The 26,574-nt window shown below is 38.6% G+C and overlaps 2 non-coding genes across 2 annotated transcripts; both read left to right on the forward strand.

Moving 5' to 3' along the window:
• The first annotated feature begins 21,808 nt into the window (after window positions 1–21,808).
• Window positions 21,809–21,870, forward strand: LOC127691725 (U7 small nuclear RNA). Its single transcript, XR_007979324.1, has one exon. It is a non-coding gene; the product is annotated as a U7 small nuclear RNA (small nuclear RNA).
• Window positions 21,871–21,882: 12 nt separating this feature from the next.
• On the forward strand, window positions 21,883–21,945 carry LOC127691721 (U7 small nuclear RNA). Its single transcript, XR_007979321.1, has one exon. It is a non-coding gene; the product is annotated as a U7 small nuclear RNA (small nuclear RNA).
• Window positions 21,946–26,574: the final 4,629 nt, after the last annotated feature.

The following is a 26,574-nucleotide window of genomic DNA, read 5'->3' on the forward strand; positions in this document are numbered from 1 at the left end:
TGACACAACTAATGGTATATTTTTATGCTTGCAGACAAGAGCCTTGCATAACTGTCTTCTGAGAGGACCCACTCAGCAGGTGAGAGAAACAGATGCAGAGACCCAAATCCAAATGTTGGACAGAGTTCAAGGTATCTTATGAAAGAGTTGCAGGAAGATTGATGGCCCTGGAGGAGATAGGAATTCCACAGGAAGACCAACAAAGTCATTTTACCTGGAGCTTTGATGATTCTTGGATATTGAAGCACCAATCAAAGAGCATTCATGCATGGGCTGGACTTAGGCATCTCACACTTATTTACCAGATGTGCAGCTTGCTCTTCATGTAAGTCCACCAACAACTGGAGTTGGGGCTTATCCTAACTTTGTAGCTTGTTTGTGAATCCAATTCCCCTAACTGGGCTACATTTTCTGGCCTCAGTGGGAGATGATGTGCCTAACCCTGCAGGAACTTGATGTGAATATCCAGGGATGGCCACCCTCTCAGATCCCAGGAGAGTGGGAGAGGAGTATGGTGGGAGGGACTGTATGAAGAGGGGACTGGTAGGAAGGGAGGAAGTGATCAGGATGTGAAGTGAATAAATAAACCAATTAATGGAAAAAAGACATTATGTGGTTTTGACTTTTCATTGAAGATCACCATTTTTAGTAAGTGCTCTGGACTTGAAACATTCACAGGTTCTTACTGGCTTTCTGATACAGTAAATATATAGAATAATAGACAAAAATAAAAATAGGTTCTTACCCTCAGTGGTAGGATAGAATGGTATTAAGGGGTTCAATGAACAAGTTTTAGCCTAGGAGCAGAAATCTTGGTTCCCTTTTCCCTCTGCCCCACTATTCTAGAAAATGGCCACAGGCACTTTCATGAGATCTTTGTAGTAACCTCAGGGTTCTTGCAGTTGCTGCTGTTAACAATCCTTTGGAAAGGTTATCCAGTCTCCATTTCATTCACTAAATGCTGGCCTCTTTGAACCAGCTCAGACTAGGGTATTAAGGAAAGACAGAGATTATGACTTTTTTGGTTTCCCTCTGGTCATAATACTCTTTGTTTGCCTTTTTCTGCCCTACTGATAGCAGGGATGCCCAGGTTTTTCTTAATTATCCCTCACAGTTATTACTTCATAGTAGCTCATTTCTGATTCTTCACTGATTCTTGTAGGCACTGACCTCAGCTCCTTGTGATTTTGCTATTCCCATTGTAATTAAAGAAACTATTTGAGCCACAGTAGTACCAACTGGCATCTGTGACCTTCAGAAAAGAGTTTACTTTGTTTGGAGGACTGCCCCCTTTAAATCTACTCCAATAATAACATAGCTTCAGATCTCTGGAGCTCTTCAATTGCACATTAAGGAGGTCCTGGCATTTTACTGCTACAGCATTCAAGATCCCAAGACAAGGTATGTCTCTGGCTCCAGTGAAAACCTACCACTATTAGCAAAAAGAACATAGATATTTAAAGACTCTTAATGACCTATTGCTATTTCCACAAATCAGTGTATTGCTCAACTCGCATCAAAACATCTCCTTGTTCCAGTAGATGGTAATTAACACAGAGACCCACACTGGACAGTGTACAGAGAATGAGAGACTTTGGAGCTTACATTTATAAAAGGGATGTCTTTCTCAAACTCCTCCCCACTAGGATTCATGGTTTGGTGGGAGTTGAAAGATTTCAAGAGCCAAAGGTGGAAGATACTGTCAAGGAAGCAGTACTGCCCAGACACAACAGGCAGACACAACTATGAGGTCACAGATACTGTGACAACATGCACAAGACTAGCAAGTTCAGACCAGACAAAAATCTCAGTGCTCAGACGAAGCTGATATGAACCCTACCTCTAAGCAAAAATCTATTTGAGATTAATAGCTTTTGGGAAAGCAAAAAAGAAAAACCAGGTGTTTTTGCTTTTCTTTTTAGTGGAGTGTCACTGGCTTTAAGTACCATAGGTCCCATGCCCAGGAGTAGTGTTGAACAACACAAAATGGACTCCATGTTTATTTCTTATGCTTTTGCTTTTCTTAGATTTTCTTTTTTCAATTGGTTTTTGCTTGTCTTGAGTTTTGATTTATAGTTTTTTTTTCAAAGGGGGAACAAAGTTGTATGAGTAGGGAGTGGGAGTATCCAGGAGAAGTTGAGGGAGGGGGAAGAATATAATAAAATATACTATGTGAATTTTTTTAAAAAATAATTAATTAAAAATCTTGAAATGCTAAGTTGATTTACTGTGGGCCTTTGCTGAACTCATGATTCAGTTAGCCAACTAATGAACTGAAGATCCACTCACTATAGTCTATGCTAAGACAGTAAATCCGGGAAAATCTCCAAAGTAAGTTACAGACACATTAACTAGAATTTAAAGTTATGTTGTCTGTTTTTTGGGCTGGCACGTTCAGAATCTACTCCCACATATATTTCCCAAACACTTCAGGAAGAGATAAATAAAGTCTCTGGACTCTTAAAGTATCTTAGTTTATATACAGTAAGGGATCCTAGAGCATTTGTAACAAGAAGATAAGACCATACAAGGAAAAACAATAAAATTAATCTAAATGAAAATATTCACAAGCTTTCAATAATATTATGAATAACAATATTATGGGGTGTTTGATCCATGTTAAATGTTAGGACGTTCTGGATCACCTCATGCTACTCCACTTCCACATTCTGACTATCAGAACATCATGCCTTTCCAGTCAAAATAACTAAATAGCAGGCTAGCCCTGATAAGACTGTATGCCTATGTGAAATTATAATCTATAGTTTATTTTTCAAACAGCAGTTAGATTTAGCCCAGGGTATAAGTATCACTTTGGATATACACATTTAAGTTACAAATTTATAGTACATACCTCAAGTTAAGAATTCTTAAAAATTATTTATTTCCTGTGTATGGGTATTTTATCTGCAAGTACATCTTTGCATTGTACTTGTGTCTGGTGCTTATGGAGGCCCATAGAGGTAGTCAATTCTCTGAGACTGTAATTAAAGACAGTTGCGAGGCACCTCACAACCTGTTGGGAATCAAGCCCAGGTTCTTTGGAAGAAAAGCCAGTGCTCTTAACTACTGAACCATCTCTCCAGCCCCTCAGGTTAAGAATTTCTTTGAAGGGGCTGGAGAGTTGGACCACTGGTTAAGAGTGCTTGCTGTTCATTCAGACAACTGAGCTCAGTTTCCAGCATGCACTCAAGATGTCTCACAACCACTTGTAATTTCAGCTACCATGGATCTGAAATCCTCTTTTGTCCTTTTCAGGTACCCACATGCATGTGTATTTACACAGACACAAAGACACACAGAGAAACACACAAAAACACAAACAGAACAAAAAGGGAGAGACAGAGACACAGAGAGACAGAGATAGACAAAGATAGGGAGAGGGAGAGAGTAAGAGTGAGTGAGAGAGAGAGAGAGAGAGAGAGAGAGAGAGAAGAGAGAAGAGAGAAGAGAGAAGAGAGAAGAGAGAAGAGAGAAGAGAGAGAAGAGAGAAGAGAGAAGGAAAGAATTGTTTTTCTTCTGACTAGGGCAATGACTCAGCAGTTAAGAGAACTAACTGTTCTTACAGAGGAACTGGGTTTGATTCTCAGACCCCACACGATGGCTAAAAACCACCTGTAACTTCAGTACCAGAAGACCTAATATACCCTTCTGGTCTCCTTTAGTACCATTCATATACATGATACATAATCATAGATAAGATCACCCATCTATACTCACAAAATAATAATAAATAAATATGTAAAGAAATAACAATAAGAATTATTTTACTTAAAAACTGCTATTTTTCTATATCTCTCCTACTGTTTCATGGGCATGGCTAGTTACTCTGAGATTTTTGTTGTTGTGTTTTGTTTTTCTCAATTGCTTGTCAAACTAATTCAAATGGTTAGAGACTGTATTTCAAACAATTGTTTCACACATTTTCTGTCAGATTAGAGAAGTATTTATTTTCATTCCTATCTATATTTTCATAATATTATGTGCAAATGAGGTCATATAATTTAGATAAGCTTTGGATCTATAATCTGACCTTACCAGAAGAATAATTAATTAGAAGTTGGGTGGCTTCACTAAGAGAGGGCTAGTTTTTCTAATAATGGGACAGCTAACAGAGATTTTTGTAATTTCTTTGTTTGAGACTATGCTTCCAGTCATATGACAGGGTTATTATCATTTTGGCTGAGGAAAAGAGGCTTCTGAAGATACTGTTGAGGATGCTAATAAAGCATGGTTGTGTTCAAAGATATAGGAGCATGGTAAACTTTTCCAAGACAAAATGAGGCAGATGTTTTTGAGATATTTTGAAATAATAATCTTTGGTTGCAATGATTAATAATCAGGGTCCTAACAAAATTGGTGCTGGTCAAATATTCCTGAAGAAATTTTTCTAATTTAATTTAATTTTGTTTTCACTTTACATCCCAGTCATGGAACTCCTTCAAGTCACCCAGTCCCACCTTCCTTCTCATATCTCCTATCTCCCCATCCTCCCATTTCCCCCATCCTCTTCTTCTCTGATCCTGTGAGAGCCACCTTAGATATCTCCCGTCTTTGCACTTCAAGTCTCTGAAAGACTAGACAATTCTAGGCAACCTGCTAGAAGAACATATCCCCTATACAGGCAACAGGTGTTCATATAGACCCTGCTCCAGTTGTTTGGGACCCACATAAAGACCAAGCTGCACATCTGCTACATTTGTGCAGGGAGACTCAGGTCCAGCCTGTGTATGTTCTTTTGTTAGTGGCTCAGTCTCTGAGAACTTCAAGTGTCTAGGTTAGTTGACTCTGTTGGTCTGCCTATGGAATTGCTATCCCCTTTGGTGCCTGAATCCTTTTTCCTATTTTTTCCATAAGAGTCCCTGAGCTCCATCCACTGTTTAGACATGGGTGTGTGTATCTGTGCTGCTAGGTGAAGCCTCTCAGGGGACATCATATTTCTGTCTTCAAGCATAACAGGGTACTATTAATACTGTTAGAGACTGTTGCTTGTTATTGGGATGGGTCTTAAGTTGAGCCATTTATTGGTCGGCCATTCCCCGAGTATCTGCTCCATCCTCCAGGCCTTCGTTTTTTGTAGAGAGGATAAATTTTGGGTTGAAAGTTTTGTGGTAGGTTGGTGACTATCACTCCACTGGCTTCTGGCCTGGCTACAGGATGCTATCTCTTCAGGTTCCATATTTCCAGTGTGTTGTGAGTCACAGATAAGGTCATTCCCATTGATTCTTGGGTGCCTCTTTTATCCCCAGGTCTCTGTCTCATCTTGGAGATGAACCCCACTGCCTCAACCCTTTTAGGTTTGGTTTTGCTTTTTATTGTAATGCTAAGTGTGTGTGCCCCCAAGACCTGGAGTCTGCATGGAGACTCAATAGACCATGCCCCACTCAAGTTAGTTCTGAGTAAATAAAGATGCCAACAGCCAATACCTGAGCAGAAGAGACAAAGATGGGGTTCAGGTTTCCTGGGCTTAGAGTTGGGGGTGGGGGAGATAGACAAGGAAAAGTAGGTGCAGGAGGGAAAAGAAGTCACCATGGATTAGGTAAGCCATAAAATCATGGCCCTGAATGTTTACCAATGGGAATTAAGAACAGTCCAGATGAAACATAGAAAGTAGTAAGTAATAATTTAGGGTTGTCAACAGGAAAGTTGATTCTAATAGTTTGGAAGGTGGGTATCTGCCCAACTCTTGTGCTGTTTAAGGCTTATTGTAAATATAAAGGCTGTGTGTATCTTTTATCTGGGAAGTAAAGATCAAAGGTAGGGTAGAACTCTGGGTCAGGATTAAATAATGTATACAACACACTGTTGGAGATTTCCATTCATTTTCATGGCCATCTAGCTATCTCTCCTGTCATTCCCCACACCTGATTCTGAACTCCCCATTCCCCTTCCCATCCTTCCTCCCTACCAGTTCTCTCCCTCCATCTGCCTCTTAACACTATTATATTCCCCTTTCTAAGTGAGATTTAAGCTTCCTCACTTTGATCTTGCTTCTTCTTTAGCTTCTTTGGCTCTGTATTTTATGGCTAATATCTACATATAAGTGAGTACATACATGTATTTTCCTTTGGTTTTATGTTACCTCACTCAGGATGATATTCTCAAGTTCCATCAATTTGCCTGCAAAATTTATTAGGTATTATTTTTTAATAGCTGAATAGTGACCAGCTTGCCTTCTAGTTCCCACCTGTGTTGGGAGCACCACCTGGGCACAGGACCCAATCCCTCACAGCCCACACCCCAGTTGCAGCTCTATTCCCCAGGTATTTTGACACATCCAAGGTCAAAGCATCACAGGATAGCAGGCTCACAGGCTCACAGGCTCTCAGGAAGGACAGGCTCCAGTCAGAGACAGGGAGGCCAGATAACACCAGAGATAACCAGATGGTGAGAAGTAAGTATAAGAACTTAAGCAATAGAAAACAATTTAACTTGGCAACATCAGAGCCCAATTCTCCCACCACAGCAAGTCCTGCATACCCCAACACACCTATAAAACAAGATGCAGATCTAATCTCTCATTTCATGAAGTTGATAGAGGACTTTAAGAAAGACATTTTTATAACTACCTTAAAGAAATACCAGAGAACACAATCTAACAGGTGAAGGAATTGAACAAAAGCATCCAGGATCAAAAAATGGACATGGGTCATTAAAGAAAACTCAAAGGGAGACAGTCCTGGAGATAGAAAACATACAAAAGAGAAGCAACATAGGACTCACAGATGCAAGCATCGCCAACAGAATATAAGAGATAGAAGAGAAAATCTGAGTGGCAAAAGATATAGTACAAGACATGGAAACAACAGTCAAGGAAATTACAAAAAGCTCATATCTCAAAACATTCAAAAAAATCCAAGATACAATGAAAAGACTGAACCTGAGAATAATAGGTATTTCTATTCCAGAGTGAAGATTCCTAACTCAAAGGGACAGCAAACATCTTCAACAAATTTATAGTAGAAAACTTGCCTAACCTAAAGAAAGAAATGCCCATAATCATACAAGAATCCTAGAGAAAAGAAATTCCTCTTGTCACATAATAATTAAACCAGAAAATAAACAGAACAAAGAAAGAATATTGAAAGCAGTAAGGGAAAAATGTCAAGTCACATAGAAACTGAAACTAGCAGAAATATACCAGACTTCTTTTCTCATCAGAGACTCTAAAAGCCAGACAATCCTGGTCAGACATCATATAGACCATAAGAGAACAAAAATGAAAGCACAAGCTACTATACCTAGCAAAAATTTCAATTACCATAGATGGAGAAGCCAGGGTATTCCAAGACAAAACCAAATTTATACAATATCTTTTCACTAATCCAGCCCTACAGAGATTAATAGAAGGAAAAGTCTCGCACAAGGTGGAAAACTACACCTAGGAAAAAGCAAGAAATTAATCTTTTCACAACACACCCAAAAGAAGAGAAACACACAAACATAATTTTACCTCTAACAACAACAACAAAAATAAGCAACAATCATTGGTCCCAAATATCACTCAGCATCAATGGACTCAATACCTGCCAAAAAAAGACAGGCTAACAGACTAGACACAAAAACAGGATCCAGCATTTTGCTGTATCCAGGAAACACACCTGAGAGACAAAGACAGACAATAACTCATAGTAAAAGAATGGGAAAAAATTTTTTCCAAGCAAATGGTCCCAAGAAACAAGTTGAAGTAGCCATTCTAATAGCCAACAAAATAGACTTTCAATCAAAAGTTATCAAAAGTGTTGGGGAAGGACACTGTGTACTCATCAAAGAAAAAATCCACTAAGTTGAGCTCTCAATTCTGAACATCTATGCCCCAGTTGTAAGGGTACCCACATTTGTAAAAAAAAATGCTACTAAAGTTCAAAGCACATATTGAACCTCTCATATGTGCTTTGAACATAATAATATTAGGAGATTTCAACAACCCACTCTCACCAATGGACAGAATATAGAAACAGAAACTAAATAGAGACACAGGGAAACTAAAAGAAGTTATGAACCAAGTGGATTTAACAGATATCTACAGAACATTTCACCCTAACACAAAAGAATATACCTTCTTCTTAGCGTCTCATGGTATCTTCTCAAAAATTGATCATATAGTTGGACATGTAACAAACCTCTACAGATACAAGAACATTGAATTAATCACATGTATTATATTGGACTACCATTGACTAAGGGTGGCAACTTCAATAGCAACAAAAACAATGGAAAGCCCACAAATATCTGGAAGCTGAACAACTCTCTACTCAATAATAACTTGATCATGGAAGAAATAAAGAAATTTAAGACGTTTTAGAATTCAATGAAAATGAAGTACAACATATACAAACTTATAGGACACAATGAAAACAGTGCTAAGAGGAAAACTGATAGATCACTCTGGGTGCCTACATAAACAAATTTGACAGAGCATACAATAGCAGCTTAACAGCACACATGAAAGCTCTAGAACAAAAAAAAAAAGCAAATACACCCAAGAGGAATAGACTGCAGGAAATAATCAAACTCCGGTCTGAAATTAGCAAGTAGAAACAAAAATTACTCTACGAAGAATCAACAAAACAAGGAGCTGGTTCTTTGAGAAAATCAACAAAATAGATAGATAAACCCTTAGCTGGACTAATAAGAAAGCACAGAAACAGAATCAAAATTAACAAAAAACAGGAATGAAAAGGGAGACATAACAACAGAAACTGAGGAAATTAAAAAAGTAATCAGATCCTACGACAAAAGTCTATACTCAACAAAACTAGAAAACCTGGATGAGGCCACCATCTTTGCTCCCAGATGGACAGGACAGGCAACACCAGGTACACAGCAATATCCCTAGTTTAACATCGCTTCTGCCTGCGCCCAAGATGTGGGCAGCTCTGTGGGTCTTCTGTGTGTCAGTCCTGTCATGGGTTGTTTGCCATGCAGAGTAATCGGCACTTGGCGGGAGTCCCTGCAACATCCACCATCTTCGCTCCTAGACAGACAGGACAGGCAACACTAGGTACACAGAGATATCCCAAGTTTAACATCACTTGGGACACAGACCGCCAGGCTTCTGCCTGCGCCCAAGACCTAGGCAACTTTGCAGGTCACCTGTGTGCCAGCCCTGTCGTGGGTCATTTGCCCTGCAGAGTGACCAGCACCTGGAAGGGTTCCTCTCAGCCTACGCCATCTTAGCTCCTGGATGGACCAGATGGGTAACACCAGGTACACAGAGACAACCGTGAGTATAACATTGCTTGGGGCAAGGCACACCAGGGCTCCAATGGCAACCGACAGTAGGGCAGCCCATAAGCAATCTGTGCCAGGGGAAACCTAGTCATCAAGACAAGAAGAAATAGCCTTACAGGCTCACAGGAGGTTTAAGCACCAGACAGTGACAACAGGACCCACTAACACCAGAGATAAGCAGATGGCAAAAGGCAAATGTAGAAATTTTACGAACAGAAATCAAGGCAATATGGTAGCATCTGAACCCAATTCTCCTACAATAGCAAGTCCTGGATACCCCAACACACCAGAAAAACAAGATCTGGATTTAAAATCACTGGTCATGATGCTGTGAGAGGAACACAAGAAGGACATAAATAAATCTCTTAAAGACATATAGGAGAACATGAATCAAAAGGTAGAAGTACTAACAAGGGAAACACAAAATCATTTAAAGAAATTCAGGAGAATATGGGTCAACAGATAGAAGTCAATAAAGAGAAAATGCAAAACTCACTCAAATAAATACAGGAGAATTTGGGTCAACAGGCAGAAGTCATGAAAGAGGAAACACAAAATCTCTTTAAAAAATTACAGGAAAATATAAACTAAGAAGTAAAGGAACTGAGCAAAGCCATCTGGGATCCAAAACAGAAGTAGAACCAACTAAGAAATCACAAAGGGAGATGACTTTGGAGATAGAAACCCTTGGGAAGAAATCAGGGGTCATAGATGCAAATATCAACAACAGAATACAAGAGATAGAAGAAAGAATCTCAGATGCCAAAGATACCATAGAAAGCATTGACTCAACTGTCAAGAAAATGAAAAATGCAAAAAGCTTGTAACCCAAAACATCCAGGAAATCCAGGACACAATGAGAAGACCAAACCTAAGGAATATATATATTCCTGAAATATAAAATATCATCAAAAATATAAAACTGAAATATAAAATATCATCAAAAATATAAAACTGAAATATAAAAATATCATACATACATATATATATATAGTGTATGTGTGTGTGTATGTGCGTGTGTGTGTGTGTGCGTGCGGTGTGTGTGTGTGTGTGTGTGTGTGTGTTATTTTTGATGATATTTTTATATTTCAGTGGTTATCTTCCTTTGGGTTTGATGAAAGAAGGTTACTATCTTGCTTTTTCTAGGGTTTCCCTCCTTGTATTGGTGTTTTCCACCTATTATCCTTTGTTGAAAGATATGTAAATTTGGTTTAATAACGGAATATCTTGGTTTCTCCATCTATGGTGACTGAAAGTTTTGCTGGGTAAAGTAACCTTGACTGGCATTTGTGTTCTCTTAGAGTCTGCATGAGATCTGCCCAGGATCTTCTAGCTTTCATGGTCTCTGGTGAGAAGTCTGGTGTAATTCTGATAGGCCTTCCTTTATATGTTACTTTGCCTTTTTCTTTTACTGCCTTTACTATTCATTCTTTGTTTAGTACATTTGGGGTTTTGACTAATATGTCATGGGAGGTATTATCTGGAGTTTGGAGTTCTATAGGCTTCTTGTATGTTCATGGGCATCTCTCACTTTAGGTTAGGAAGGTTTTCTTCCATAATTTTGTTGAAGATTTTTGCTGACCCTTTAAGTTATAAATCTTCACTCTCATCTATACCTACAATCCTTAGGTTTGGTCTTCTCATTGTGTCCTCGGTTTCCTGGATGTTTTGGGTTACAAGTTTTTTGCATTTTTCATTTTCTTGACAGTTGAGTCAATGCTTTCTATGGTATCTTTGGCATCTGAGATTCTTTCTTCTATCTCTTGTATTCTGTTGTTGATATTTGCATCTATGACCCCTGATTTCTTCCCAAGGGTTTCTATCTCCCAAGTTGTCTCCCTTTGTGATTTCTTAGTTTCTTCTACTTTTGTTTTTAGATCTTGGGTGGCTTTGCTCACTTCCTTCACTTATTTGTGTTTTCCTGTAATTCTTTAAGAGATTTTTTTTGTTGTTGTTTCCTCTTTCATGGCTTCTGCATGTTGACCCAAGTTCTCCTGTATTCCTTTAAGAGATTTATTTATGTCCTTCTTGTAATTCTCTAATAGCATCATGATATGTGATTTTAAAGCCAGATCTTGTTTTTCTGGTGTGTTGGGGTATCCAGGACTTGCTGTTGTCAGAGAATTGCATTTGGATGCTGACATATTGCCTTGATTTCTGTTGGTAGCATTCCTACATTTGCCTTTTGCCATCTGGTTATCTCTGATGTTAGTTGGTCCTGTTGTCACTGTCTGGTGCTTGAACCTCCCTGTGAGCCTGTAAGGCTATTTCAGCATCTCTGGATGATTGGATTTCCCCTGACACAGATTGCTTATGGGCTGTCCTACTGTTGGGTGCTGTTGGAGACCTGGTGTGCTCTTGCCCCAAGCAATGTTATATTCAGGTTGTCTCTGTGTACCTGGTGTTGCTTTTCTGGCCTGTCTGGGAATGAAGATGGCAGATGCTGTGGGGACCCCTTCCAGGTGCTGATCACTCTGCAGGACAACAGTACCAGGACAGGGCTGGCCCACAGATGGCCCACAGAGCTGCTCAGGCCTTGGGTGCATGTACAAGTCTGGCAGGTTGTGTCCTGAGTAAACTCGGGATACCTCTGTGTACCTGGTGTTGCCTGTCTGGTTCATCCAGGAGCGAAGATCAACACTTTTATTTTGATTTTTGACAACTCTAACATCCCTTCCCAATGGGCTCCTGTCAATTTATGAAAGGGATAGATAACTTAAAAGACCTCCTTTAATGAAGTTGTGGGTCAGAAAGCAAGGTGTGTTCATTGACCTTCTTTTGTTCTGTGCAGGATGCAAAAAGCTGTGCCTTTGTGTGCTCCTAGGATGTTAAAGATCCCTGAATCTCATTTTCTTTTTAAGTAGCAGTCACAACTCTACTTCATTTTCTATTTAGTGGTTCCAGATCTTATAATTGCACATAGCAGGGAAGACTGATGGGTTCATACCATATTTTCTATACCTAGACTCCAGGGAGTCAATTTATTAAACTAGAGTTAAAACCTATGTAATCACCCAAGGCTACTCAGGTATTGACAGACTAAGAATTGACAGAGTGAGTTTCCAAGCTCAAATCATATACCCTGTCTGCTTTTTTAAACCTTAAAGTTTAGAGAGATATCAAAGGAAAACCTACACTAACCATTCAAGTTTCACAGCACTAATTTTATTTAAATGGCTGCTATGCCAATTGTCCTACCCTGAGCAGGAAAAGAAACAGAAGGATAGACACAGCCACTCACAGAGGAAAGAGAACTGTTGTTGTCTTGGACACCATTTTTAGATATAAATGCTCTCTGGTTTTCCAAGGTTTGGCTTTTTGCTTTTTCTCTTCCTTCCTTCCTTCCTTCCTTCCTTCCTTCCTTCCTTCCTTCCTTCCTTCCTTCCTTCCTTCCTTCCTCCCTCCCTCCCTCCCTCCCTCCCTCCCTCCCTCCCTCCCTCCCTCCCTCCCTCCCTCCCTTCCTTCCTTCCTTCCTTCCTTCCTTCCTTCCTTCCTTCCTTCCTTCCTTCCTTCTTTTCTTCCCTTCTTTCTTCTCTTTCTTTCTTTCTTTCTTTCTTTCTTTCTTTCTTTTTTTCTTTCTTTCTTTCTTTCTTTCTTTCTTTCTTTCTTTCTTTCTGTCTCTCTCTTTCTTTCTTTCTTTCTTTCCTTGCTTTCTTTTTTTTCTTTTTCTTTCTCTTTCCCTCTCTCACTTTTTTCTTTTTTTTTCTTTTCTTTTTGGTCTGTACTTCGTGATATGTATTTGTTCTGTTCAGCTAACATCCTTTTTTATTATTACTAAATAAAATATTTTTAATATTTTAAAATTGAATCATGAGTGACTTTTGAAATGATAATTATTTTATTTTTAGACTTTATCAGTGCTTTTTATAAATCAATATTCTTACTTCTCTAATACAATATCTTATCCTTTGATTAACTGATGGTTGCTGACTATTTCTTTCTCTTTATGATTCAATTTCCCCTTTCTCTTTATGATTCAATTTTTATCATTTTTATATTCTATGGTCAGATCCAATTAGTTAGCATGAATGAGTGTTACTGGAGGATTATAAGATGAAGTTTATCACACTGCATTGACCCTATTCATTTTTATCTTACTTCTAGACAGTGTTTTCACTAAAGGAAGCATCAATTTCAAAGTTTTTCTTTTCTTTTCTTTTCTTTTCTTTTTAAAAGGGCTTTTTTATTGATATATTTTTATTTACATTTCAAATGATTTCCCCTTTTCTGGGTCCCCACTCCCCACAAGTCCCATAAGCCCTCTTCCCTCTCCCTGTTCCTACATCTCCCCCTTCCCACTTCCCTGCTCTGGTACTCCCCTATACTGTTGCACTGAGTCTTTCCAGAACCAGGGGCCACTCCTCCATTCTTTTTACACGTCATTTAATATGTGGATTATGTCTTGGGTATTCAAAGTTTCTAGGCTAATATCCACTTATCAGTGAGTGCATACCATGATTGGTCTTTTGAGACTGGGTTACCTCACTTAGTATGATGTTCTCCAGCTCCATCCATTTGTCTAAGAATTTCATGAATTCATTGTTTCTAATGGTGGAATAGTACTCCATTGTGTAAATATGCCACATTTTTTGTATCCATTCCTCTGTTGAAGGACACCTGGGTTCTTTCCAGCTTCTGGCTACTACAAATAGGGCTGCTATGAACATAGTGGATCATGTGTCCTTATTGCATGCTGAAGAATCCTCTGGGTATATGCCCACGAGTGGTATAACAGGGTCCTCAGGAAGTGTCATGCCCAGTTTTCTGAGGAACCGCCAGACTGATTTCCAAAGTGGTTGCACCATCTTACAGTCCCACCAACAGTGGAGGAGTGTTCCTCTTTCTCCACATCCTCGCCAACACCTGCTATCTCCTGCATTTTTGACCTTAGCCATTCTGACTGGTGTGAGGTGAAATCTCAGGTTGTTTTGATTTGCATTTCCCTAATGATTAATGTTGTTGAACATTTCTTAAGGTGTTTCTCAGTCCTCCAAAGTTCTTCATGTGAAAATTCTTTGTTTAGCTCCATACCCCACTTTTTAATGGGGTTATTTGGTTCTCTGGGTTCTGCCTTCTTGAGTTCTTTGTATATATTGGATATTAGCCCTCTGTCAGATTTAGGGTTGGTGAAAATCCTTTCCCAATCTGTTGGTTGATGGTTCGTCCTTTTGACAGTGTCCTTTGCCTTACAGAAACTTTGTAGTTTTATAAGGTCCCATTTGTCAATTTTTGATCTTAGAACGTAAGCTATTGGTGTTCTATTCAGGAACTTTTCCCCTGTGCCCATGTCCTCAAGGGTCTTCCCCAGTTTCTTTTGATTAGTTTCAGTGTGTCAGGTTTTATGTGGAGGTCCTAAAATCTCTAGTAGAGAACTCCTGCAGCTGATAAACAACTTCAGCAAAGTGCCTGGCTACAAAATCAATGCAAGCAAATCAGTAGCCTTTATATATTCAAAGGATAAGCAGACTGAGAAAGAAATTAGGGAAATGACTCCCTTCACAATAGCTACAAACAGCATAAAGTATATTGGGCATACTCTAACCAAACAAGTGAAAGACCTATATGACAAGAACTTCAGATCTCTGAAGAAGGAAATCGAAGATCTCAGAAAATGGAAAAATCTTCCATGCTTCTGGATTGGCAGGATTAATGTAGTTAAAATGGCCATCTTGCCAAAGGCAATCTACAGATTCAATGCAATCCCCATAAAAATCCCAACCCAGTTCTTCATAGAGCTAGAAAGAGCAATTCTCAAATTCATCTGGAATAACAAAAAACCCAGGATAGCTAAAACTATTCTCAACAGTAAAAGAACTTCAGGGGGATTCAGTATCCCAGACTTTTTAAACTTTACTACAGAGCAATAGTGATAAAAACTGCATGGTATTGGTACAGTGTCAGGCAAGCAGATCAATGGAATAGGATTGAAGACCCAGAAATGAACCAACACACCTATGGTAACTTGATCTTCGACAAAGGAGCTGAAAGCATCCAGTGGAAAAAAGATAGTCTTTTCAACAAATGGTGTTGGTTCAATTGGAGGTCAGCATGCAGAAGAATGCGAATCGATCCATTTTTACCTCCTTGTACTAAGCTCAACTCCAACTAACATCTTTTAAGCCAAATAGTTCTAGGTAAGTCTGACTTCTCAGTCTGGTACAGAGGCAGAATCATAGATTTTTCACATGTAACCTTAGATGAAAGAAGCCTTAGAGCCACCTAGGTAATTAAAGTCCCAACTTGGCTATTCATACAGAACCTTACACAGAACTGCCTCTATGAATATTAAATTTATAAAAAAAATTCTTTTAATGTATTTGCATGTGAATTCTGTGTTGTATTTAGTACAGAAAGATGGCTTTCTTTACCAAGAGTTATTCTTAGTTCATTCATAGCTCCCAGCATCAGGCTATGAAAATTAACAGGAAAATGGATTAGGATTAAGAAAGCCTTCAAACACAGTCCTTTGTTAGGGCTCAGTTCATCCTGGAGTTAAAACTCTTTATATAGCTCCATGGGATACACATCTGGCTCCCTCACTAATAACTGAAAAGAAATGGAAGCTAAAACTAAAGCCTCTGAACAATGGGGGACTCTGTAGATAAAAGCAGGTCTGTGATAATCCTACTCCTGTGAAAACTCTAATCTTTGGTGGGGGTGGGCAGTGATGGATCCTGATATTGTAGTCTGAGTACCGCAGTTGGCCAAGAGAACAGGCTACTCTGCGGTGTCTTTTTTGCTTGTTTCCATGAAAGGCAGGCTAAAAGCATCATAGTTTAAGCACAAAGCACACAGCTGAGTGAGTCTTGACCTTGGCTGTATCCCAAGCAGGCAGTTTAAGTGCACAGTTTGCCTAGTTCAGAGAGGATTCTTGGAATCAGTTCATAAGTATTATAGTGATAGTTTTTTTCTGATAGGAGCCAGATGTCTGCCTCTGTGTGATTCTTCTTCATCTTTTTTTTTTTTTTTTTTTTTTTGTATTCTACAAAATACCATGTTGAAATCAGAAAAACCATACCTCTGCATCTTACATTGCAATAGCCTTTCTTAGCTCCATGTGTGACTATGAGTTCTAGAACCTAGCACTCCAGGCACATAGCAATGCCTCCTCCTCTGGGCATAAAGTCAGGAGTCTGACCAGTTGTCTACAGGGAACCTTGTGATTTGTGCACTATTCATCTGGGTGGTCATGCCTGGCTCTCCTAAGCAGGCAGTCTTTTTCCACTGTCGGCAGTGCTGTGTTCTCTAAGGACATGCTTTCATGGCTGTGTCATTTGGTTCTCTCTCACATAATAAGTTTTAAAGTTCATCTATTTTATTTTCAGAAAAAAAAATCATATTGCCTGGAAAATCTTTTACAGGCAAAGCATGCAAACAAACATTTGTTGAATATCCCACCAGTGTGTTTTTTGAATTAAACTGACTTAACTAGTAGATCTTCAGCAACAGTTCTTTTTTTATTGCCAACTATGTTGTAGATATAATTGAATAAGTGGCTGGGGGGTACTAATAAGAACTCATGTGAATCAAAGCATTTATAGTACTGCAGTTGTCATTGCCAGATATAATATCTTTGGACCTAAGATTCTGGAGGAAACAAAACCATAACTATAAACAGTATGAATGTTCAAAACATGTAAAAGGAGAGCTATCGTACAGGGTTAAAGTACATGCTGCATAAGAGTGAGGACTTGAGGTTTAGTGAGGATTCAGAATTCACATAGTGGTATCCCTTCTATAACCCTAGCACTCCTATAAGGAATAGGACAGGAGAACTCCAGGAAGCTTGTGGGCCTGAAACACACAGCAAAAATCAGCCAGCCAACTGGCCAACAAAAACAACAGGAGACTGTCATTCTTTTAATTTGCTATTTTGTTTATTTACATTTCAAATGTTTTCCCTCTTCCTGGTTTCCTCTTAAAGAATTCCCCATCCAACCTCTCTTCCTCTGCCTTCACTAGGGTGCACCTCCACCCACATTCCCACTCCTGCCCCACTGCCCTAGCATTCCCCTATACTTGGGTATCAAGCCTTCACAGGACCAAGGGCCTTTGATGCCAGACAAGGCCATCCTCTGCTACATGTGCAGATGGAGCCATGGGTCCCTCCATGTGTACTCTTTTTCAGGGGGTTAGTCCCTAGGAGCTTCATGGGATTTGGTTGGTTGATACTGTTGTTCTTTTGTATGGGGGTTCAAACCCCCTCTGCTACTTCAGTTCTTCCACTAACTCCTCCATTGAGGTCCCCCTGCTCAGTCTGATGGTTGGTTGCAAGCATCTGCATCTGCATAAGTAAGGCTCTAGCAGGGCAGAGCCTCTCAGGAGACATACCTTTTAGGCTCCTGTCAGCAAGTAGTTGTTGGCATCAGCAGTAGTGTCTGGATTTGGTGGCTGCATATGGGATGGATCCCCAGGTGGGGCAGTCTCTGGATGGCCTTTCCTTCAGTCTCTGCTCAACTTTATGAGTCCATCTCTGTATTTCCTTTAGACAGGAGCAATTCTGGGTTAAAATTTTGAGAAGGGTTGGAGGCCCCATCCCTCAACTGGGGGCCATGCCTAACCTCTTCATATGGTCTCTACAGGTTCTCCTTCCTTTTTAAATACAGAAGAAAACAAGGACATACACACAATGATGTCTTCTGACTTGAATACATACAATATTACATGTCCACACTTACAATCACACACAAGAATGAGCACATATGTATATGCATATATATGTACTTACTGTGCACACACACAAAGATGAAAAGGAGAATTGACAGCTTTTGTGTTCAAAATGACAGCAAAGACTATTTATTCATTTACAATGAAATCTACAAACACCTATGTGTTGCTAAGGTTTGTGGCTACTGTTTCCTAAATCATGATGCTTTTGCTTCCTCAAATAAAGTTTTGTGTTCTTGATTTAGTAAAAACAATGCTTGCAACAAAACCAAGGGTTGTCAGTTAGGTTGTTGAATCTATGGACCCTGGGATAACCATGGAGGCTGGGAGGGATTTGGAGAGGATGCTCATAGTTCTCTTTTTCCTGAACTCATGAGTTTTCTTATTGGGACTTTTTGGAAACAGCTGTATATTAAGAAGAATTATTAGATAATCAATCATCAATTTATTATCATTTCACTTAATACTTTTATAGCTTAACATACTACTTTTAAATTTGGTATCATTTATATTTTGGCAAACAAACTGTTATAGTAATTGGTGGCTTTCATATTTATCTTTACTAGTCCTCATTTGTATATTTATAATTTCAGTATTATAAATAGAGGGAATAGAGTTGGAAGCAAAGAAAAAGGTATCTAGGGCCAATTTGACTACTTTATTTTTAAAACTATGTATTTTTTTTGAATGTAACATAACTGGAATTTTTGTATGTTTTGAGATGAATTGTACAAATAGTATTTTATTCTTTGGTATCCACATCTTTAAAGCTTTTTTGAAGCCAGCTGGGCATAGTAGTACATGCCTTTAATCCATCCCAGAACTCAGGAGACAGAGATAGGCAGAACTTAGCATCTGTGGCCAGCCTGATCTTCATATGAGTTACAGGATAGCCAGAAGCACAAAGAGAGACTATGTCTGGAAAAAACAAAAAACAAAAAAAATAAAATAAAATAACCTTTTTTCTAGAAGCCTATGGTTTTAGAAAAAAATAAAATGTAAAAATTCATCTATGTAAACTAATTTTGAACTGATCAGTTTAATGAGCAAATATTCATTGCTATCACTTTTCTGCCCAAACTATTTACTTCAAGTGAGATGGCCCAGTGAGTAGAGATGTCTGCCACCAAGTCTGATGACATGAGTTCTGTCCCTGGAGTTCATGTGGTGGAAGGAGAGAACTGACACCTGTTAAATTGCCTTCTGACTACCACATGCATGTAGGTACACATGATAACTTTTCCCAACAATAACCATACAACCACACAGCAACCACAACCACCACCACCACCACCACAACGACAACAACAATAATAAACCTCTTATGTAATTTACGGGGATTGAATATGATAATATATCCTAAACCACCGTGTAAGCTCAAAGTGCTTGTTAATCAGAGTTTTCAACAATTGCTTATGAATGTGCAAATGGATGCACTCATTGTACTGAAAATATTACTCATTATGCATTTTCTTTATTGAGAAAACAAAAAGATATAACTAATGGCCAACCATGAAGGAGGTAAAATAAAAGGATTGAGTTTGTTGAGCAACTGCAGAGCTACTGGGTTGGAAATATTTTAATTTTTTTTCCTGTCATAAATCTCAGCCATTATACCAGAGGCTAAATATTGTCAGACCTTATCAAACCTAGGAAGTGGGTAAAATTTGTCTCCAAGTGTCTTTCCTTGATATAAGACCCTAGTAAATTCACCTCTGGGGAGTTTTTTTGTCCTCCAAACAGAAAGACTAGATTTGTTTTGTTTTCTTATTTGTAGTTGTGGTCAATAGAAATCAGCAGTGTTTGGCTGAAGAAAAATACTAGAAGTTATGTTGTGATATTAATTAGAGCAGAGAGAAATACAGAGAAGTGCAGGGATGCCTAGAAGTGGCAGGGACAGAATCTTGAGGACCATTCTTCTCATCTGGTGTTGCCACAAATGTGACCCATCTTTGTTGGTGTCAAGTCTCAGGCTTCTGAAAGAACTTGTAAAGCTAGCAGACTTGACTCAGGCAGGACAAAGTCACCTGGGGCCTCGCTTGCAATGAGTGCCCTTTTCATAGGGAACAAGTCTGCAGGTGCTTCAAGATTATCTTTTCCATGGCATAAATGGGAGCAGTGAGAGTAACTATTTCTGGTCACAGGTTATATGTGGAAGGTGCTTTGTCATTTCTTAAAATACATTCACGTTCAAAATGATAAGTTCAGAAGTACAATGAAATGACAATGTTAGCCAGAACATTGTTGGCTCTCATAGTCACAGAACAGGGTAGAGAGCAACAAGGCCACAGGAACTTGGGAGCCACTAGACTGTCCTTCCTTGGGATGTGAGGGCATTTTTCTGCTCCTAGAGTTCTTATGTAAAAAAGAGAGGCAGTGTTGCTTGATACTTGAACATATTCTTCTCCTGAGTCATGTGAATGTGTTAAGGATGAACTATTCCCGGCAGCTCACTGCAGCTGAGACCATTTCAGCCCTTGTCTAACTTCAGACTTAACCATTGTTCTGGGGCAATATTTCCCAGTTGCCTTAGGACAGCACCTACCTACCATAGGTAGGTCAATTATATTCACTTACAAGTTCTTTCAAGTTCCAAGAGTCATGAACAAGGGAAGAGCTCGCACCAGGCTTGAGCTGCTTCCAAGGTTCCTGAATCAGGACTTGTTTCCTTTTCCACTATTACTCTGGAATGCTCAGGACCTAGGAACAGTCCAATAAAATATAACAGAATGCCTTTCACCCTAGTGATGCATCTTTCCCCAATTATATTCAAGAGTGTTATAGGTATTTTAGGGCTAAAGAAAGTGGAAGAATTTGGAACTAAGCAATATTTTACAGCATAATTACACTCCCATCCACCCACTCAGTGCCTTAGTATTCCCCTTCTCTGCCTCCACAGGACCAAGGGGCTTCCTTTCCATTGTTGCCAGGTAATCCTTTGCTACATAAGCAGCTGCAACCATGGGTCTCTCCCTGTGTACTCTTTGGTTGGTGGTTTAGTCCTTGGGAGCTCTGTGGGGTCTGGTTGGTTGATATTGTTGTTCTTCCTGTGGGGTTGATAACCCCTTCAGCTCCTTCAGTCTTTCCCCTAACTCCTCCATTGGGGTCCCAGCACTTAGTGCGATGGTTGGCAATAACAATAGTGTTTGGTTTTGGTGTCTGCAGATGTGATGGATCCCTAGGTGGGGCAGACTCTGGATGGCCTTTCCTTCAGTCTTTGTTCCATTCTTTGTCCCCGCATTTTTGTTTGACAGTAGCAATTCTGGATTAACCTTTTTGAGATGGTTGGGTGACCCCATCCCTCAACCTGGGGCTGTGCCTATCCACTGAATATGGTCTATATAAGAGGTTCTTTCTCCCTTTCGCTGGGTATTTCAGCTAATGTCAGCCCTGTTATGTCCTGGGAACCTCTTAGGTTCCTGGTATCCAGGACTTTCTAGTAGCTACCCCCAGTTCCCCATCCCCCATGGCTATACATATCCCTTCAATATCCTGACCCTCTGTGCTTCTCCTGTCTCCTCCCACACCTGATTCTTCCCCTTTCCCCTTTCTCTCCTTGTTTTATTGATTTTTTCTCATTTTTTTATTCGATATATTTTTTATTTACATTTCAAATGATTTCCCCTTTTCTAGCCCCCCACTCCCCGAAAGTTCAGTAAGCCCCCTTCTCTCCCCCTGTCCTCTCACCCAGTGTTTTCCATGACATTTTTTTAAGTGCATATGGCATTGTACTTTGCTCATATTTTCTTCTTTGTTATGTTCTCTTGTCCATCTTCCTCTTCATTGCTGGACACATCACATCTCACATATCTCTCTCCCCCCTCTCTCTCTCTGCTACTTAACTATCTGCACCCAAGTGTTACAATTAAAGACTGGGCTTTGGTCTGCAAGAGAGAGCTACTTGGAGAACTAACATAGCTCTTTTAGAATTTTTCTACCAAGTTTTCTGACTTTGGTTGGAAAATCTAAGAGTTAGCTAAAGAGTTATTACATATCTCTTAGAATTTTTTTAGCAAGTTTTCTGATTTTAGTTAGAAAACTTAAGAGCTATCTAAAGATCTATCTTGAGCAGAGAACTATCTGTCTCAAACAGAGAGCTATCTTGGGCAAAAAGCTGTTTCAAACAAAGAACTGTCTGGAGCAGAGACCTGTCTAGAGCCCCATCGCAAGCAGACTACAGAGCTGTCAGATGGTACCCCTTGATTGATTTTGAGTTGTTTCTTCTACTGCTCTCAGATTCTTTCTCCTCAGGGGTTAGCCTTATCTAAAGCTGGTCCTTGATATCCTATATGTACACATATTCTATAAACTCCATTACACTGACAAGAGAAAACACAGTATCCAGTTTTGGCTTAATTTCATAATATTATGATCTCCAGTTTCATTTGTTTTTCAGCAGAAGACAGAATTTAATTCTCTACTGATGAATGAAAGCCTATTGTGAATATAATTATTATCCTTTCATCTAAAGAGGGACATCTATGCTGGTTTTCAACATCATGAAAAGTGCTGTAGTAAACCAAATGTACAGGTATCTCTATGTTATGTTGATTTAAATTCCTTTGGGGAATATTCTCAGTATTAGTAGTATTACTCAATCATATGTTAGATCTATCTATCTTCTGCCTGTCTATCTATCTATCTATCTATCTATCTATCTATCTATCTATCTATCTATCTATCTATCTATCTATCTATCATCTGTCTGTCCATCCATCCATATACCTACCTATATTAGCTCTCTGAGTAATCACCCTATAAGTATCTGTAGCACTGAGCTACTTTATAATGCCACTCATGATGTAGCAGGGTTACCTTTTTACTTTACAACTTTGCCAGCTTTTGTTGTTTTCTTATTTACTACTTTATTGATTGTGATGATTTGGAATCTCAGTGAAGAACTAGACAATGGATCTTGTGTCACCCAGACTACACCATTTATCAATTGGATACTATTTTGGTGTTTACTTTGTTGAAGATTTTTATACATTCGAAATATTAATTCCTTTTCAGACATATATTTGGGAAGACTTTCTGTAGGTTGTCTCTTTATTGATTGTTTCCTTTGCCTTTTAAATTCCATGTAACCTAATTTTTAATTCTTTCATTATTTTCTGAGGTATTGGAATCACTTCCAGAAAAACTCTTTCTTATGCCTATATTCTGTTGTTTCATCTAGATATTACTGTAAGAGCTTCATGGTCTTTTGTGAAGTTCTTTGGTCCATTTTAATTGAAGAGATATAAATTTGTTTTTCATGTTTCTCATGCGAACAAGACATCTGGTTTTCCCAGCACCATTGGTTACAAACCTTTTCTTCAGTTAATTTTGTGAATTCAGTGTATTTTGTGTGTTTGTTTCTCTCTTCTATTCCTTTTTTCTACCTTTCCCTCTGTCTGTCTGTCTCTCTCTGTCTCTATCTCCCTCTCTGTGTGTGTGTGTGCGTGTGTGTGTGCGTGCATGCACATGTATGTTTGCATGTGTTTTTACTATGCCATTTTTTTTTGCAATGGCTGTGCAACATAATGTGAAATCAGGTATTGTGGCTCCTTCAATTTATTTTGCTGAGCATTGATTTGCTCACTTAAAGCATTTTGTATTTCTATATAGATTTTAGAATTTTTTCTTTTAGTTCTGTGAAGGGTTATATTGGGATTTTGATAGAGATTAAGTTTAGGCTTTATATTGTTTTTGTCAATATAGTGATTATCATGATGGCAATTCTGCTAATTCATGATCATGAGTGGCTTTTTAATGTTAGTGTTTTATATTATAGAGGCTCTTCTGTTCCTTGGGATTTTTCCTGAGTTGTTTTAGTTGTCTTATTTAGTTTTTTGAACATCCTGAAAACGAGAATGTGTTCTTGACTTCTCAGAAAGGTCATTATCATTGCTTTAAAGAAGTGAGTTTTTAAATGTTCATTCTTCATTGTCGATTTTGCATCTTGTTAAAACTGATTATTAGATCTAAAATTTCGGGTAGAATTTCTTATTTCTTTAAAGTATTGAATCATGTCATCTGCAGACGGGAGTAATTGACTTCTTTCTTTTTAAGAACCAGACAATGAACAGATCTCCCATATTATTGATTTTAAGAGGCCTTTAAGTTTTCAGCTATCTTTAAGCTGGTTTATTTAATGTTAAAACAAAACTGTCCAAATATACCATAAAAATTTAAATATAAAATATACAATATAAATATTACAAATTCTAGAGATATGTTAGGAGATTCATTAAAAAGTAGATCTGCTTTGTACTTAGCAAAACATTTATATTTTGTGTTAGTTTTGTTGGTTCCTTCCTTCCTTCCTTTCTTTCTTTGTTCCTTCGTTCCTTCGTTCCTTCGTTCCTTCCTTCCTTCCTTCCTTCTTTACTTCCTTCCTTCCTTCCTTCCTATCTATCTTCTTCTTCATCATCTGTGTTTGTATATGCATTATGTGTAGGAAAATGTGTGTGTGTGTGCATATGTGTGTGTGTTGTGGATACTTCTCCATGAATGTATATGTGCATATGTCACACTTCTAATGAAATATAACCTCATATCAGCTTATGATGTTAGGGACACTCCTATCATTATGCCATTAAATATCCACCTCCAGAACAGTCTTATTTTTCTCCCTCTGAAACTCTCTGTCTATTAACCAGTAAGTCCCAATTCGCCCAATCATGGAATGTTTCCTCATTTGACATACTATCATGTCAAGCTTGCTGATAACTGTATCATTTAAATTTTCACATTGGCAATAGAAACACTCAGAAAATTTTTGTTTCTGGTTGCTGCTTGCTGCCATTTACATGTGACCTTATCACAATGAAAACAGAAAATGTAGTTTCTGGTCACTCTATGACTCACTTAACATAATGTGGTTAAGTGAGGCAATTGGTCTGATTATTTTGAGACAATATGACAAATGTTTTGAAGATTATATTTGCAGGTTGATTCTATTTGGGAATATTCTTCATTTTTATTAGTAGTTATTGTATTCTGCTCTGAGATATGATCAGGGCACTGGGGCTGTTCATTTAAAATATCTTATTTTATTGTTTAATTTTATGTCCAAGTGCTTTTCCTGTATACAAAACACTGTATGCTTATGTCTGAGTATTTTGTGCATATACCTGGTACCCACAGAGGCCAGAGGAGGGTATCATATTTCCCAGAACTAGAGTTATAGAAAGCTATGAGCTGCTCTGTAGGTGCTGAAAATTGAACATGGGTAATCTGGAAGAGGTACTCTTAACAGTAAAACCGTCTCTCAAGCCCCAAGATTCATATAATTTAAATCTAAATCTTGTGTGCTTATGGACTGCATTAGTATAGAGGAGTTCTTAAGGTAGAGTTGTTAGTTAATAATGCAAGAACCCAGTTTTGTCCATTAATCTTCGTAAACATCGCTTCTTGCTTTTTTAATGTGATGGAGTCTACATTTGTCCTAAAAGTATTCCTGTATTCTTTGCCAGAACATCCCAAGTTATGAAAATATTAATAGAGTATGTTCTACTTAATTTCTACAATTTTCTTGGTAAAAGGTATTTTTTAAGCCAACACTAGAAATTACAACAAACCTTTTCTGTATTAGAATGTTTCAGATCTTGACATTTTACCATCCCATAGATTCTGGTTACACTTTTACTATAGGCTATATTTTTAAGATGAATTTGAGGTTTACAGAAAAATGCAAGAAATAGCACTGGGAATTCTGATGTACCTTGTAGACAGACACCATTATGGCCAACCTCCAAAGCCAGAATAGCAAATAAACAAATATCTATAAATTATTCATAGCAAATTCATAATTTATTCAAATTTTCTTAGAGTTTTTCTTCTAGGATTTGGTCCAGGGTACCACATTCCATTTTAGTTTTATATTCCCCTTGCTTCTTCTTGGCTATGAATTTTGTCAAATGTTCCCTGTTCTTCATGATCTTGAAACATTGAGGGCTTTAGGTTCATTACCTTGTGGGACTATTCACTATTAGACTTCATGTGATATGCTTTTATCATGAACACTTACAAGTACATTTTTAATTTATCTTGTGTGTGTGTGTGTGTGCATGCATGTGCATGTGCATGTCTGTCTGTCTGTCAGTCTGTGCTTCTGAGTACCACCATAGTATTTTTATTACTATGGCATGCATGCCTCCCATCACTCATGTGTAGTGTTAGGGGACAGCTTGTAATAATCACTTCTCTTTTTTCACCATGTGAGTCCTGGGGATCACACTGTGGTTAAGTGAAATGCTTAAGGAGGTTTGACGAGACTCAGGATGGCTGCTTGAAAACTAGGGAAGCAGGAAAACTGGTGGCATAGGTTAATCTAAATCTGATGATATTTTGTATTCCAGAGTCTCGTTAACTATAATTGTGTTCTACCTCCAAAACACAAGCAATGCTCCTTGCCACTCAATTTTTGTTTTTTCTTTATTTACATTTCAAATGTTAACCCCTTTCCCTGTTTGCCCCTGAAAGACCCATCTCCTCCTTCTCCTGCTGTTTCTCTGAAGGTGTTCCCCCATGCACTGACCCACTCCTGGCTTCCTGCCCTAGCATTCCCCTACACTGGGGTATCAAGCCTCTGAATGCTCAAAGGCCACTCCTCCCATTGATGCCCAACAAGGCCATTCTCTGCAACATATGCGGCTGGAGTCATTGGTCCTTCCATGTGTACTCTTT

Source organism: Apodemus sylvaticus, chromosome 8 (assembly GCF_947179515.1).
Source record: "Apodemus sylvaticus chromosome 8, mApoSyl1.1, whole genome shotgun sequence".
Classification (NCBI taxonomy): Eukaryota; Metazoa; Chordata; class Mammalia; order Rodentia; family Muridae; genus Apodemus; species Apodemus sylvaticus.